This window comes from Macaca nemestrina, chromosome 12 (assembly GCF_043159975.1).
Source record: "Macaca nemestrina isolate mMacNem1 chromosome 12, mMacNem.hap1, whole genome shotgun sequence".
Classification (NCBI taxonomy): domain Eukaryota; kingdom Metazoa; phylum Chordata; class Mammalia; order Primates; family Cercopithecidae; genus Macaca; species Macaca nemestrina.
Genome location: NC_092136.1, coordinates 22082883 through 22095219, shown reverse-complemented (window position 1 = coordinate 22095219; position 12337 = coordinate 22082883). Strand labels below are relative to the sequence as shown.

At 49.0% G+C, this 12337-nt stretch overlaps 3 long non-coding RNA genes across 3 annotated transcripts in view; 2 read left to right on the top strand and 1 right to left on the bottom strand.

Annotated features, from left to right (window-relative positions):
* Positions 1–268: 268 nt before the first annotated feature.
* LOC139357318 (uncharacterized) lies at positions 269–2648 on the top strand. Its single transcript, XR_011610289.1, has 3 exons — positions 269–386; positions 1210–1393; positions 1998–2648. It is a non-coding gene; the product is annotated as an uncharacterized lncRNA (long non-coding RNA).
* A 952-nt stretch (positions 2649–3600) lies between these two features.
* Positions 3601–4754, bottom strand: LOC139357319 (uncharacterized). The gene is made up of 2 exons (XR_011610290.1): positions 4633–4754; positions 3601–3884 (listed from the first exon to the last, which is right to left on the bottom strand). It is a non-coding gene; the product is annotated as an uncharacterized lncRNA (long non-coding RNA).
* Positions 4755–9310: 4556 nt separating this feature from the next.
* Positions 9311–12337, top strand: part of LOC139357467 (uncharacterized) — a 48054-nt gene continuing 45027 nt past the window's right edge. Inside the window, exon 1 of the long non-coding RNA XR_011610647.1 lies at positions 9311–9651. This is a non-coding gene — a long non-coding RNA (uncharacterized lncRNA). The remainder of the gene's footprint in view (positions 9652–12337) is intronic.

Below are 12337 nucleotides of genomic sequence, written 5' to 3'. Positions count from 1 at the left end.
GTGAACAAGGGAGGCGCAGCTGTCGAGGCCCAGGAGAAGACATGGGCGCTTTCCATGCTTCCAGAACAACCAGGTGCAGGATGGAGACACAGGACTGAATCGCGGAGCGGAGAGGGGCATCGCAGGGCACAGAGGCTGGGCCGGGAGCGACCTGCCTCTGGGAAGCCGGGCAGGGTGGGGGAGGGGGCAGGTAAGTGTGTTGCCTGGCAACCCGGCAGACCCGCGGGTGGACAAGCTTAAGGGGCAACCAGGTGCCACCCGCCCCCCACCCCCGCCCCACCCCCGAGCACACGCTGCGGAATTCTGCCAGCACGAAGCACAGTCACGAGCGCAGCCGGAGCAGTCGAGCGGGCAGGACACCGCCAGCGCCGGGAGAACACGCGCGCGTGGGTGGATGGCGGGAGGGTCCTCACAGGCAGCCTCACCCACCTCCCCCCGCCAACCTTCATCCCGCATCCTGGCTTCTCCTTGCCCTAAATCTAGGGGAACAAAAACCCGGGGCGTCCGGGACAGCCTCTGGAGAGACTAGGGAGGGAGCTTCCCCGGGCAGGGGGCATTGCGCAGCCCCCGGCGCCCGCCACTCCGGCCTAAGGCTGCTTCCTCCCCACCTTCCTTCTTGTCCCCCGCCCCCGCGCCCTTCTCTTCCCCCAGCTCCGGGTCCCTGGGCTCCAAGGCTCCGCCCCCGCGCGGGAGCTCTCACAGCGGAGGCGGCGCGCAGCAGCGCGGGGGCAGTGGAGACGCCGGGAGGGGCTGGGCGGCACGGGGAGGCAGCGGGCGGGGCGGGGCCGCGCTGCTACGTCAGCCGCCGCGAGAGGGGATCCTGGGCGCAGGCCCCGCCCCCTCACGTGCGTAGGGCGCAGGGCCTCGTGCCGCCCGCGTGACCTGCGGGTCCGGCAGTGCCGCCGCCTGTGCCTCTGCTCGACTTCCACGCGTGGGAGGGAGGCCGTGGCGCCGGGGGCGACTGGCTTGTGGCGGCTGCGGGAAAGTCTTCCTCAGCGGCCGCGTCCCTGTCCTAGGCCTTGTTACCCTGGCCGACTTGGGGATGCTGAGCGGGGGTGCGGGGGTGCAGAGCTCTGTGCCCGCCTGGATTTGAGAAATGGAGGTCTCCCTTCCCTACCCCATCTGCCCCTACACTCCACGCATGGGAGGAGGAGGCAGGGTAAGGGGGCTCTTCCCCAAGAGATGAGTTTGTTCAAATTTAAACCTAAGCTTGGGAAGGAGGTGCGGAAGAGCTTTTGAAATTGGGGGGTGGAGTCCCCACAGCGGTCCGTTCAGCCTCCATTACTATGCCTGTGACCTTTGGATCAGGAGCCCTCTTTTACTGCAACCTGGGCCCAGCCCAGCACCCAGCTGAGGGCATGAGCAAGAATCCAGCGTCCTTTATGGTTCCTTGGTGGGTGCCTTACTGATTCCCTCAGCCTCCCATTTCCCCTTCTAGAAATGGCAGGCAGAGCATTTGGAAAGAAGCAGTGAGGGGTGGAGACCACGAGACAGGCCAAGCACCAAAGTGGGTGTCCCCAGCAACAGAATAGAAGGAAACCCATTATTTGTGCCTTTGCAATGTGTCCTTAAGTGACCCATTTGCTTGCAAGGTGTCAGGTGGTGAGGTAGTCCACAAAGCCTGTTGCTGTCTGCAAACGTGTGTCTCTGCTAGTTGTTATTTCCAATAGCTGGCGAAATTGAAACCGCCTTTGCAGAAATTATAATAAAAGTATTACAGTGAAGGTCATCTGACCTAACCAACTCTATCTTGCTTGTAACCTCCAAGCTGTCCTTTGTTCATTCCTGGGCATAGGCTGAACTAACTTTGGGAGGAACTTATAGTTTCACTTTGTAACAAAGATAACAACATTCCTTTCACAATACAGCCCCCCGTCTTGCCTAGGGACCAGACTGCCTTTGTAGTAATAACAAATTAGCCATAGGATTAGAAATTACCGTTTAGGAGTCATGTAGCTGGAGGTCACAAGATTCTAAGTCTCCCCAATTGCTCCTAGGGATAACATCACTATTAGAAAATCTGAGATTGGTGCTGAAGATATTTTTCAGACCCTGCAGTTGATGGATCAGCTGGCGTCACCCAGATTGGTAAACTGGCTGTCTGGTCCTGTGGCCCTTACCAAGGAACCTGCTTAGCACAAGAGGACAACTTCGAGGCCCTGTGATTTTGTCTCTGACCAAACCAGTCAGCACTCCCCACTCCCTGGCCCTCTACCCATCAAATTATCCTTTAAACACCCTAGTCTGGAATTTTCAGGGAGACTGATTGGAGTAATAATAAAACTCTGGTCTCCCGATCAGCCAGCTCTGTGTGAATTAAACTTTCTCTATTGCAATTCCCCCGTTGATAAATCTGTTCTATCTGGGAAGTGGGTAAAAGGAACCTATTGGGCAGTTACAAAATGGGGGTGGGGGGCTACCTGGGACAAGCACTCCAGAGTAGAAGCCCCTGAAGCAAACCCTGTCCGTGAAAAGCCATATATGATGTGGCAGACAGCCTGGATTAGGGAGCTGGGGGAGCCACCCGCCAACCAAATATGGAGCACTGGGGAAGACAAGGAATCTAATGGAATCTGACCCAGGCCATTCCCTGTCTCCCTGAGGGGAATCAGAGGGTTCGTGCTTTTACAGGGATCCTGTTCCCAAGGCAAGGGTTTTTCCCCTTAGGATAGTTCTAAGGAAGGCAACACCTAAGTGTGTTCAGTGCTGGGATGGCCAGGAAGTGGAGTAATAGGAAGAGAGCTGGAGGCAGGAAGTGGGTCCCTTTGGCTTTGTGTCTGGATTTCAGCGTATCTGGACAAGTGCCTTTCTACCCTTGGCTTTCCAAACTCACTTATGAGGAATGAGAATAGTCAGTTTAATGGCTATTGAGTGCCTGACACTGTGGAGAGAACAAAGGGAGTGCCAGGTAATGTGCCTGACTGACAGGAATTTCTGTCTCGTGGGAGAAGGCCTGTGTTCTGGAAATACTTAACAAAATGTCAGTGGGTCTGTGAGGTTAAGAGCCAACATGAGCAGTGTAGACAAGAGCTTTGATAGAAAGGAGAGAGCGATAGAGACCAAGGAGCCAAAGAAGGGGGAAGATCTGGATAAATGGAGAGGAGCTTTGGGTGCCGAGAACTGCATGAGCAAAGGCAGGAGGGAGTGTTTCTGGCCAGCCTGCTGGTCACTAAGAAAGCTGGTTTGGCTGGAACAAAGGGTGCAGGATCAGAGAAGGCCAAAGATCTGCTTGACGAATGAGTCTACTGAGGCCCAAAGCACAGGCTTCGAGGTTCCCATTCAGCCCCAATTGCCCAGAACTTTGTAAAGCTCAGTGCTGATCACATGAAATCATCCTCAGAAACATGCAGTGGCTCTCCATTGCCCAAATGCTATCATGGCACACGAGGCCCATGATGATTTATCCTAAACCTACCTGGTCAGCTTGATTCCTGTTCTACGCTTTCAGGCCCACCATATCCACAGAATTACCTCTGGGCCCTGAATGTGCCCTCTACTTTTCCTCTTCTTTGCCTTCAATTGCATGCTTTTTCATTTCTTTGGAAAGTTCTCTCCTCCCTCACCATTTCTGCCCACTCATCCTTGAAAACACAGCTCAAGTGCCAGCTCATCCCCCAGCCAGATGTAATTTTCATCTGAGTTTCCACAACATCGTGTACTCTATCTTGGCACCTCACGTTCCACGTTGTATTATGGATATGCAGAGACATCATCCTTCAAAGTAGATACTGCTAATTGGACCACTTCTCACCACCTCCATCACTGTCAGCCTGTTCCAAGCCGCCATCATCTCTTGTCTGGACTGCTGGGATGGCCTCCTGATCGGCCCCATTGTTTCCTTCTCACCCTCTTTAGTCACTTCTCTCCAGAGCAGCAGAGTGATCCTTTTAAAACATAGACCATGTCACTCTCCTGCTCAAAACCCTACAATGGTTTCTCATCACATTCAGATGTTATTCAAGACTTAGTATGAATGTCAAGACCTACGTTATCTGGCCCTGTCTACCTCTCAGACACCTACCACCCTCTGCTTTGCTCACTAAGCTCTGGTCACTCTGTCCTTCTTCCTGCTTCCGCACTATTCCAAGCTTATTTCTTCCTCAGAGTCTATGCACTTGCTGGAGTGCATTTCTTTTAGAATTTACACAGCTCACTCCCTCACTTCATTCCTGTCTCGGGTCAGATATTTTCTCAGAGAAGCATTCCCTGACTACCTTATCTAGAATATGTCTTCTACCAGACACTCTCCACTCCCTTTTTCGTTAGAGCCATTACCACTGTCTGAACCATATTATGCGAATTTGGTTGCCTATCACTACCATAAGAAGTTAAGCTTTGTGATGTCAGGAACTCCTGTCTTGTTCACTGATGTAGAACCTTCCTTACACATAGTAGGTACTCAGTTTTATAAAGGAGTGAATGAATCTAAGCTCTGCTACTAAACTATACATTCTTTGAGGGCAAGCACCATGTTTTTTACATTTGAGTTCCCTTCTCCAAGTCCTAGTTTCTTACACATAGTCCACTCAAATGCTTGTCTGAATTTCAGATTCTTCAGCGAACACTCCCAGCTGCTTTTCCTCCACTAATGTAACTATACCTGTTTAAAAGACATCAGGAAATGGTCTTTACCTATCCTGTCACCTCCAGAGACGACTCAGTCTTCATCACATTGATCCCTGGCAAGTCTACCAGATCACAGCTTCTCCAGTTGTGGATCTCAAGCCATTAAGGTGTTGTGACTTACATTTTTTGATGACATAGAACAAATGAGGAAATAGCAGAGTGCATTGCAGGTTTTAAGGGTAACTGTTACTTTTTTCCACTGTGGGTATCATCAGGTCATGATATAAAATGAACATCTGGCCAGGCGCGGTGGCTCACGCTTGTAATCCCAGCGCTTTTCGAGGCTGAGGCGGGTGGATCACCTGAGGTCAGGAGTTCAAGACCAGCCTGGCCAATGTGGCGAAACCCCATCTCTACTAAAAATACAAAAAGTAGCCAGGCATTGTAGCGAGTACCTGTAATCCCAGCTACTTGGGAGGCTGAGGCAGGCGAACCACTTGAACCCGGGAGGCAGAGGTTGCAGTGAGCCAAGATCGCACCACTGCACTCCAGCCTGGGTGACAAGAGTGAAACTCCATCTCAAAAAATATAATAATAAAAATAAAAAATAAAATGAACATCTTATTCTTGGCCATTGTCTAAAAACTTTGAAAGTTCTAGATGTCCCATAAATGGTCATTTTATAGAATACATACTAATACTCTTAATGTTAATATTTAAATAGCTAGCATTTATTGCAGGTTATTTTTGTGCTGGGCACCTGTGGTACACTGTTTCACATACATTATCTCATACAGTCCTCATTACAGTTCCAAGAGGAGGGTCTTATTATAATTCTTATTATTTTCATTTAACAGAGGAGGAAACTGAGGCTTAGAGAAATTAAGTAATTTGCCCATGATCACAAAGCTGGTAAACAACTAAGCGGAAGGCCCACTTTCCTTACCTGCTAGTCAGCAATCTCTCCAGCAGCATCTACTCTGTAATTTCATGTTCTGGACTGAAAAAGCCCCCCCAGCCTTGTTTTATGTCAATAAACACTACTTACCCAGCATTCTGATGGGAGTGTTTTGTTTGTTTGTTTTTGGTTTCGGTTGCCAGTAGGCACCACTGAGGCAAGTGACTGTCATCCTGTTAAGAGTTCCACAGACCTAGAGAGTTTGGGAATCACTGGTCTCGATGTATTCACGCTAGTCCAGAACTTGGAGAGACCTGGAACTGCAGCTGCTCAGGGGCCACCTGACAGGAGCTGTGGTTTTCACAGAAGAACACAGCCAAAGACAGCCCATCGCTTGGCAGGGAGGAAGGTGGGGAATAAATAAGCCGCCATGCCTCCCTCCCATCTTTGGATTTCCCTCTCAGGGCCCCCATTGGCTGAACCAGGGATCAGGAGAGTCTTAATGCAGTCCCTAGAGGTCAACCTCTCAGAACAGAGTGGAGTGAGTGCAGAGTGGATCTGGAGGGTAAATGCACAGCCCCCTGCTTACCATCCTCAGCACCAGTGCAGATTAACACCAATTCCCAAGGCCTTTGAATGCCAAGCCTTGGCTGCCGCAGTACGTCACAGGTCATGACAACTCTCACCTATCCCTTGAGGACAACATCTGAACGGGCCACGTGGGGCATTGTGCAGGCTTGGGCCACACTGCAAGCCCCTCCTTTGGCCCTGTCTTTAGTCACTGGGCTGCCAAGTGAGGAAAACCAGGCCAGAAAAAGAACCAGCCCCCCTCATCCACCTAGGCATTTGCAGCTCTGCCAGCACTTGGGCATCTTGTCCGTGATCTAATCATGGATGAGGTCAGGGGGTTTTTATACAGTCTAGGGATTTGACTGTGAATGGCAGAAATTTCTTCCTGCCAGGATTTTGCATGCTTCCAAGCTGAAACCTCCTGGAGCAAGGAAGCAGGACAGTGTGTGTGTGTGTGTGTGTGTGTGTGTGTGTGTGTGTGTGTGTGTGTGTGTGTGTGTCAGGGGAGGGGGCAGAATGAAGGCATGTTCTGAAGGCATGTTCCTGCTCTTCATACTTACCCAGCCTTTACAGGCGAATGTGTGACTGCAGTTGTGGCTAAAATATGAATGAATGTGGTGGTGTGCAGGTGCATGAATGACTGTAAGTTTCTGTGAATGAATGTATTTGTGATGAAGAGTGTATGGGAGCCCTTGCAAGCTGGGGTAGTGGTTTGCAGTGCCTGGCTGGCTGGCTGGAAGCATCTACTGATCAGTATCTTTACCAAAGTCTATGAGTGTTGGGTTGAGGGGGGAGGAGGGGAATATTCTGTTTTCTCACAGCACCTCCCTTTTGCTGCTGCCACTGCTGCGTAGCAGCATGAACCATTGGCAATTGCCTTGTCCTCCCTGAAGCCCCAGAGAAGAAAGTCGGGGGAAAGACAAGCAAAAACATGTGGTCAGTCTGTCGTCAGTTGAAGACTCCTCCAGGCACCAGGAATTGTCCTTAGATAAACTCTAGTCACAGAGCCTCCTGACTAGCCCGTGGGGCTGAACAAGGGGCAGATGAGTGGTACCTCAGGTTAGATTTTCTCTGACCTCTACTCCCCTGACCTACTAGCCTGGTCAGGCAGAATTATTCATATTCTGTGCTTATCTGAAATGTTGAGATTAATAAGACCATCTTCCCTTCTGTCTCCCAACCAGATTTGAGGGAATGAAAGGAGGCGCCGCATTCTTTTAGGAAGTGGTGATAAGCAAAAATGATTGGGTAGTTACCAGTTGAAAACCTGATTTCATGAGCAGATAAAAAAAAAAAAATTAAGGGCCACTTAATTTGAAATCATATGATTTAAATCCATTTTGGGCTCCTCTTCTGCCCCACTGAAGGTCCCCCATAGCTTTTGCCATCCAAGTGGCCTCTGTGAGGGCCCCTATACCCGATGGCCCCAATTAGTCCCCTCATTAACAGTCTCAGCAGAGACCAAAGACTGAATAGGTCAGAGAAACCAAATTCTTCTATCATCCTGAGGCCCAAGTGAACCTATCTGAGGAGGGCAAGTGAGGGAGGGAGGGCTGAGAAGCAAGATATGTGGGAAATGAAGACTTTGCAAAACTATTGTAAACTGCCTCCTCTGAAAATAGAAAACTCCAACATTCCCCAACCACCCCCTCTCCAATAAATACTTTGAAAGTGGCAAATCTCACCCACTTTGCTTCCGTGGGGAGGCACTCTGTATTCACATATATAATCCATAAGTATTTATAAAAGTGTATAATTGTGAAATGGACCAGTGAAAACTGTATTGTTAGCTAAGTGAAGAGGGCAGTTGCCCACCCCCCATAAAAGGCAGATGTTTAAATAAATGCAGATTTTAATAATACAATATCATTATCAGATTTCATACTTAGGTCCCCCAGATGAAACCTAAGCCTGTTTTGGTGGGCTGCTGTGCCTTTCCTGCCAAGCAGCTACAAGAAGGAAGGAACATCCCAGAACCCTTGCTTATGAATGCCCTGTCTCCACTGAGTTTGAATGTACCAGTGCTTCATGTTTGTATGAATGGGGGTTGCATGTGCTGGTCAGAAGCCATGTGAGACACATGGGGGGTGGGGGAATTATGTCTTTAAAAAATGAATTGGAAAAAATGAAACGGAATGTGTGAATGACATAAATGGAGCCCACGGCACCTTCTCTTTTTTATTACCGACCACCACAATAGGGCCCACCTGTTTCATTAAAATTAATTCCTGGCTTTGCAAATATCAATAGATCAATATCTGTACTTGTGTTCCACCCTTCACTGGGACCGGACTGCTAAAAACAGAGAGCTGCAACACAAAAGATACCGCAGTCAGCTCAAGCAGGGGGTTATTTTTAGATCAGAAAAAAGAAGGGAAAGAAAAAAACACAGAGGCAGTTCTGGGTTTTGCAATCTAATTTGGTCCCTTTTCTTAAGGAAAAAAAAAAAAATCCCATCAATGGCATTTTCCATACAATCTGATTTCTATTTGGCTCCTAGAAAAAGAAGAGATCTAGGGCTGAAAATTCTGGAGTTTTATGGCTGATTCCAGCTAGTATCCTTTCTTCACCAGGCTCCAACTGAATTAATTTGATACTATTTTTGAAAGTCAGTGTTTCTAAGGGAGACCTAATGACGCACTGACGTCAATGCAGGTCAATAGCACACACTGCTGGAACTGGGCGTGCTACACTGAGCCAGGGCTGGAGCCTTTTCAAACAGCCCCAACTCTGCAAATATCCCAGCTTTGCAGGGGGAAAAAAGCCAGGGTTTTGTAAGCATTGAGACCCCCACCATTTTTCCCGAACACCTTCAAATTTGATGCATGCTTTTTAGATGCAAAAAAAGAAAGAAGAAAATCCAAACAGATATAATCAGACGCACTGCAGTGCAAAAAAAAAAAAAAAAAAAAAAAAATCATACCTGTCAAAGGAACCGTATATAATCCGCACACACACACACATTTCACATTTACGTTCAGAATGCAATACATATCATTAGGGTCTGTCTATAAATAGACCCGAGCGCGTGTGCATCGGGACTTAGTCCCAAACGGGGTTTTTAAACGTGGGAGATGAGTTCTTTGCTCTGATCAGTTACTCAGAAGGTGCCTGAATGTGTGGGGGTGGGAGCGTGGGAGGGGGCTGCCTCCTCTTTCTCCTCCTTCCTTTTGGCTCTCCCCCTCCTTTCTTCTCCCTCCCTCCCTCTCCCCTCACCTCCCCTCTCCTCTCCCTCTATTCCTCTCTCATTTCCTCTTTCTTTCTCTTCTTCTCCCTCGCTCCTTCAGCATCCCCCCACCCTCTTTTTCTCTCTCCCCCTCCCTCTCTTTCCTCCCTCTCATCCCCTCCCTCTCTCCCCCACCCTCTCTCTTCTGTCTCTCCCTCCAAGTCTGGCACTGAACGCGAACTGTTTTGCTTTGCTCCGGGAAGAGTGCAGACACATAACGTGAAATCCCGAGCTTTTTGCGTGGTGCATTTAAAATGCTTCCTTATTTATATTACCCTCATTCCCTCGCCACCCCCCACCCCCTCACCAGTCCTTCCAAATTTCCCTAGAAATCTATGTAAAGCATGCGGAGGGGAAAACATTTGCACAAAAAGTGAAGGAGCTCGCCAAGGTAGGTTATACCATGCACTGTCTTGTGTTTGGCTTTTGCAAAGTTTATGATGTCAGTTGGTGAATGTTTGGAGGAGTAGATTTGTATGACTGACCATGATTACTGTCGTTTTCATTGAACAATTATCTTTGTACAAATTGCCTAGACTTCTTGGGCAGGCTTTCCTGGGGTCTTGTGTGTGTGGTTTTTGCAGGAGGCAAGCCAGCTGGAAGACAGTCCTCTGTTGTTAAGCTGGGGAGGGGGTGCCGTCTTGGCTTCCCCCACCCTAGTGTTCTGTGGTTTGGGGGTGGAAGGTGGAGGGGTATTCTGTAGTGGGCATGTGCTTCTGCCACTTGGCCGTATCGTGGATTGATTCTCATTCACTGAGTGTCTTAATTCCTGTAATTATTTTGCACATGAAAATTTAGTTCCAAAAAGGCTTCATGAAGTCAGAGCAAAGTGGGGAGAGTCGGGGAGATGAAGAATCAGGGTATGGTGGTGGTGATGGGAGTGGTAACATGTCTTGCATAGAGAACTTAATCTTCTCCCCACTATTTGGAGAAAATGCTAAGTCTTTAGTGGGTGTAAGTAAAATAATTTTTGTTTAAAAGCTTATTTGTGGGTAAAATGAAATTTAAAATAAATGTTTCCATTGCAAGAGCAAAAACTGCTACAGCTCACAACCACCTGTAGAGGGAAATCTTTATGCATGATATCTTAAGGGCTGGTTGTATAGAGGAAAACCGCCTGAAAAGGCTCCTGACAAAGTTTGCAGCAGGAAAAACAAGAGAGGCTGGGCCCTGCAGGGTGAAGAGTTAAAGCTCGGGGGCGGCAGAGAAGGAGGGAGAGGCTGGAGCTCAGCCAGGGTCTGTCGGTCTGGGGACCTACAGGGTTGGCCTTCCTGCTTTGAGGGGCTGGTGGTGTTACAGAGGGAGCTTGAGGTGGAGAAGCTAAATGGGGCGGGGGCTTGCAGAATATTTGTGTGTCGTGGGAGGAGGGGCGTTCTCTGAGGTCAGGGATTGTATCGTGCCTGGGGCCATGTGACGATAGGGAGGTCACAAGCCAGTTTCTCTGTTGGGTTCTGGTCCTCCCAGCTCCTCCCTGCTGTTGCACAAAGCGAGGTGGTTATCAACAAGTGTTTCTCCTGAGAAGATTAGTTTTGACAGGGACTTCAAGGGGTTTTTTAATCTGGGTAAATCCACCAGGGCTTTATTGTGTGTAGCAAAGAGAATCATTCTTTGTTAGGAAGGAGCTTGGGGAAGAGAGGTGGAGGGATGGAGGGCGGGGGGCTTTTGAACATCAGCCATTAGACCTTGGGGGCCAAAGTTCAAATCCCCCAGAGGGCTGAAAAGGTTGAAAAGGTATCGTTATCCCTTCTCCCACCCCTGCATCTTTCACCCTGAGCTTTAAGTTTAATGGGGAAAATCCAGTGCCTGGTGTTGGCCAAACCTCATCAATGGGAATTCCATGTGTCTGAGAGCAGGGTTTTTTTTCATCGAGGGAAGCAGGCAGCACTCTCAGCTGTAGTACTGTAAATTTTTTTCCCCTGCAAATGATCTTCTAGGAAAGCTGAATCACCTCCACTCTGAAAAGCAGCCACTTCTGGGAGGTGGAACACAGGGGGAGGAGGGAATACCCCCTCCTCCATGGTCCTTAAATATCCATGTGGGGGCACTACTTGAATGTCTGGTTCAGATGAACCCGGAAATATGACGAGGGTTCTTTGGACTGGGCTGGTAGTTAAGAAGACCACCTGAGCGGGAATGTAATTCTGAAGGAGTAAGGTAGTGGCTTTTTCTTTTGTGCTGGGGGTGCGGGGGTGGAGAGGTGCAGCTGGCTGGGTCATCAAATTAACATGAGAAGGGAATCCTTTCCAGCAGGGAAGTAGGAGATTTGAGGAGGGTGCTTGGAAGATAGAATCAGCATGCCATTGCCACCCCCCACCCCAAATAACCAAAAGGCAAGGAGTAGGCATAGAAATGGGAAGTGAAATGTGGGTATAGACTGTGATTAAGCCTACTGTTGCTATGAAGTGCTGTCTCACTAAATAAAGCAGAGAGGATGGTGGCTCGTTCCCTGGATCTCCTGGTGTGAAGTAAAACCAGGCCAGCTGGCCCGACACCCACTGTCCCCATCACTGAAGGTCCTGCTCCAAGAAGGGGGATGGGGAGTCTTCCACAGCCCAAAAAGCATCAGGTTTCTTTGTGTTGCACTTCTCAGAAGGAAATTGTTTCTGTTTTTTGCTTAAGTCAACAAGTGTTTGTCTCCCTTTGGTGTAAAGGTTGTGGGGGAAGTGGTTACAAGAAAAAAAAAAATCTGGTCCTGGAATTATAGCCATCTGCTCTCCATAGTCCTCCAAGACCGTCCGTATCTCTCTTTACTCTCAGCTGTGGTTTTCTGGGGACCAAGTTCCAGAAGGATAGCACCTAAAAAGTATTTCATGTCCATCAGCCTTCCCCCCCGGAGATCCATGGAAAGACCGCCTCCCTCAGGTTCTAGCAGGTGCCCAGGCACCTGTCACATGCAGACATGTATGTGCAGTGTACATGCACACATATGTGCAAAGACCACAACAATATGTATGTGGGTACCCAGAGTTCTCTCCACATGGGAGCCCATGAGAGCCCATGTCGGCTCATGAGCCACAAACACAAGGAAACAGACCTTCTTCCTGTCTGTCAAGTCTGAAGATGCCAGTTGAGACATG